Below are 4,762 nucleotides of genomic sequence, written 5' to 3' on the forward strand. Positions count from 1 at the left end.
ATAGGTTTACGTTTGAACACATAACTTGTTCTATATAAATCGAAATTCAATTTTTTTTTTTTGTTAGAAAGAAGACATCAATACCAAGGGCATAGATATTTTTCAAATTTTTTTTGAATTAGTTTCTTATTTTTCCCAATGCGTTGAACAGAGAAGTTCATGTTCGGTGAAAAACCAACTTTTAATAAAATTAAAAAATCAAGAACATAATAAATTCAAAATATAACAAAATTATATTCGTTGGAAAGCTTGTTTCGAGTACTACCATCTAATATTTTTGAGTTATCAAGATTATTTCATTCCTGTACTGAACCAGAGCTCCGAAGTCATTAATTCTTCAGAACTCTGAAATTTTTTGGGAGAAACTTCTAATTTTGGGGTTTCGATCGAACACGTGTTCGATCGGATTGGGTTCGCTCGAACCAAAATGGGTTCGAGCGAACCCCCATTCGCTCGAACCAGCGAGCTAAATTTTGGCACGCATATTTTTGTAACTGCCATGTTCGAGCGAACCCAACAATTTTTAACTGTTGGCTTTCGTTCGAACTCGGGCCGACGCATTTTTTGTTTTTTTTTTCATTTGTGGAATCGTATAAATGTCCATAATTTTTTTTCGCTTTTTATCACTCAAATGATTAAAATAGTTCGCATTTTTGGATGAGAGAAGATATTTGAAAATTATTTTGAAGGCAAATAATTTGAAGGTTTTTTGTAAAAGCATGGGGAACAAGAAGAGAAGGCAAAATAAGACTTCAAGGAATTATTCTCCCGAAACGGAAGAAAGATATCGAGAACAAAGAAGACAAAGATATCATGATGCAAGTATGTATTTTTAATTTTATTTCTATTTAATTTAATATGTATTACGTATCAATTAATTAGAATTCAATATTTTTTATCTAATATTTTTAATAGGATTAAAAATAATTTTTTTTTAATTGGAAAACATAATTAATTTGAGATAATACATGTGTATTTGCAAATTTCAATTTCCATCAACTTGCTTGTTGTGTAATTGCATTTTTCTCCTATATAATTAAGTTCATTTATAATAGGTAAGACCTATTAAGTCATAAAATTAATAAGACCTATTATGTCATAATTTTTAGGTTTTAAATTATATATATTGAATATTTAATCTACATGTACAAGTAATTTCATGTGATAGGTCCTTTAATATCACATAATATATTTGTCTTAAGGGTAGTTAAGTATATTAATTTTGTGAAATGTTTTTTCAAATGTGGTCATATTGATTTTAATAATAAGGCCTATTAGGACTATTACATTGATTATAGTTCTTAAATGTGACATAAATTTATAACAAAGAAGATATTTAATTTAATATGTATTACGTATCAATTAATTAGAATTCAATATTTTTTATCTAATATTTTTAATAGGATTAAAAATAATTTTGTTTTAATTGGAAAACATAATTAATTTGAGATAATACATGTGTATTTGCAAATTTCAATTTCCATCAACTTGCTTGTTGTGTAATTGCATTTTTCTCCTATATAATTAAGTTCATTTATAATAGATAAGACCTATTAAGTCATAAAATTAATAAGACCTATTATGTCATAATTTTTAGGTTCTAAATTATATATATTGAATATTTAATCTACATGTACAAGTAATTTCATGTGATAGGTCCTTTAATATCACATAATATATTTGTCTTAAGGGTAGTTAAGTATATTAATTTTGTGAAATGTTTTTTCAAATGTGGTCATATTGATTTTAATAATAAGGCCTATTAGGACTATTACATTGATTATAGTTCTTAAATGTGACATAAATTTATAACAAAGAAGATATTTAATTTAATATGTATTACGTATCAATTAATTAGAATTCAATATTTTTTATCTAATATTTTTAATAGGATTAAAAATAATTTTGTTTTAATTGGAAAACATATGTAATTAATTTGAGATAATACATGTGTATTTGCAAATTTCAATTTCCATCAACTTGCTTGTTGTGTAATTGCATTTTTCTCCTATTAAACATGTTGAATAATTTAGGTGAACTATTTATATTCAACTTCACGTACATGCAAAAACATTTCAGATTAGGAGGTCTATTATGCAATAATAGGTAGATTAAATATACTCACATGTGACAAATTATAGTCCACTTACATTATGGTCCATAACAAATTAATATGAGGTCACCTAAGTTATCGTATGCATGCATCAAAATATTTGTACTTTTAATTTTCAAAATTGGAATTTCTAATTTATCAAAATTTTATTTTATGTGTTAAATTAGTGCTCAAAATTAGAGATTGAACTTTAATCCTAACCTGAGAACAAATTGAACTTTAAACCTAAACAAGTAATTTAATTAGAGTTATAACAATAAGGTCTTAAAAGTATTTAAATTTAATAAACCAAATTGAATGGGCTTTAATTTTAACATGTAAAGCTTTAAGCCAAATTCACCCCTATTCTTAATCCTAATTGAATAATCTCTGATTAATTCAAAAACCTTACACAAACTCTTAAATTATGTGCAGAACGGGCAAATGAACCTGTTGAAGAACACAATATAGTTGATGAACATAGGGAGGAGATTGTCCAAGTTGAACCAATGGAGACCTTTGAAGGAGAGGGGTCAGGCTCCTTACCTCCTACCACTGATATGGATGAGCATATTGTGGATCTAGCTAAACAGGTGAAGAGAAATATTTCTTATAAAAATTTAGATCATTTACTTGAAATGGACGTGGATGAGTTGAAACGTCTTAGTGAAGAACCTAGACATACTAAAAGGAGGTCAATGAATAAAAGTGCAAAAGAAATAATGTTGCATTTCAACAATCTTGATACTACACTAGAAAAAGCTCAATTGTTATCAATTGTACTTACTCATAAAGACTTAATAGATCCAATGAAATTGTTGGGTATAGATACAACAAATCAAAAGAGGAAATATTCTCAGCTACAAAAATCTATTGTTGATAATGTTAAGAAAGGTTTGGTGAACATTGGTAAAAAATCTCGAAAACTAGATAAGACCATTTCAAGAAGAGTGATGTTGACATCTTTAGTAAATGAAAGATTGCCTCAAAAAAGACAAATCTCTTCACTGTCATCTGAGTTTGGTTTTAGTAGAAGGACAATATCTAAATATGTTAAAAGGAGAAAGATTTTGGATGATACTACCTCAGAAGGGAATTGGGCAATTATGTGTAGAGCTCCTCGTTCTGATAGAATTGAAGATGTTGTTAGGAACTTTGTGACAAGTTTTTGGAATGATAATACTCGCCCTTCATCAAATAGTAGAGATGTTATCAAGCAAAGGATTGGTCCTGATCGTTATGATCTCCATGTAAAACATTGGATAGACACAACAAAACATGAATTGTATGTATTGTTTACTAAAACAAACCCTCATATAAAGATTGGACAAACCATGTTTGAACAGCTAAGGCCATATTATGTGAAGTTAAACAAAGTTTTCGAAACTTGTTGTTGTCGTTATCACATCGAATTTGACTTGTACTATCAGGTGTTTCGAAAGATTAGAGAAGATAATGATGGTTATGAAAATGCTCCTCCTAAACGAACAAGTCAATTCATAGCATCCATCTTATGTGATAAATCAGATGATAATGCAACCAGTCAAATAAATTGCATAAGAGGAATTTGTGGAACATGCGGGGACTTGGCTAAATTGCCTTTGAGAGATGAAGATACTGACATGAGGAAGATGGTAAATTGCAAGAGTTATAAGTACAAAAAAATTGAAACAAAATTTGGAAAGGAATCTACGAGACTAGATTATGTAGAAGAGGAAATACCTATTGGAACATTTATGGAAAATTTTCGTAAGTTGATAAAACCATACATATGCCATGGTTTTTTTGCCAAGTGGCAAGCAGAACAATTTAAAAGATTAAGAGACACTTTCCCACTTGGAACTATTTTATCTGTAGTTGACTTCGCAGAGAATTACTCTTTTGTGCATCAAAAAGAGATTCAATCAGAGTATTATTTTTCAAAGCAAATCACTATTTTCATGCATGTGTGTTATCGACATGCACAGATGAATTTAGATGGTGTTGATAGTACATTTGAAAATCGTGTCATTAAGAAAGAGTACCACTTCTATATCAGTGATGATAAGGAGCATGACACACTTTTTGTACAACATTGCTTTAAGAAGTTTTTTGAATATTTGAAAGATAGAGGCATAACAATAGTTAAACATTTTGTTTGGTCTGATGGATGTGCGGCACAATTCAAATCTTTGAGGCCATTTTATGCACTATGTAGATATCATCGAAATGACAAAATACCACATGTTTGGAGTTTTTTTGAGAGTGGTCATGGAAAGGGTGAACATGATGGTGCAGGAGCTTGTATCAAACGTGCTATAAGAAAGCATCAAATAAAGTACACAGGAGAACGTATAGAAAATGCACACGATGTTGGTGAATGGTGTAAGAAACACTTTGAGCAACCTAATTATCCTGGGGAATCCTCATCAAGAACATATAAGCCCATTCCATATAGAGTGTTTTGGGAGATAACCGGTACGTGTTCTCTTTTAGTATTTTATTCTATTTTTTTTTAATTTAACAACTTGATCTACATGTACATTCTTGTACACATGTACATTTTACAGATGTGGATAGAAAATCAATGCATGGATGCAAGAGTGTGGAGAGGACAAGATCTTTGCATTGTGTCATGAGTACAGATAATCGCCCATGGACATTATACACTAGAGATTATTCATGTTTTTG

This window comes from Cryptomeria japonica, chromosome 10 (genome assembly GCF_030272615.1).
Source record: "Cryptomeria japonica chromosome 10, Sugi_1.0, whole genome shotgun sequence".
Taxonomy (NCBI): Eukaryota; Viridiplantae; Streptophyta; class Pinopsida; order Cupressales; family Cupressaceae; genus Cryptomeria; species Cryptomeria japonica.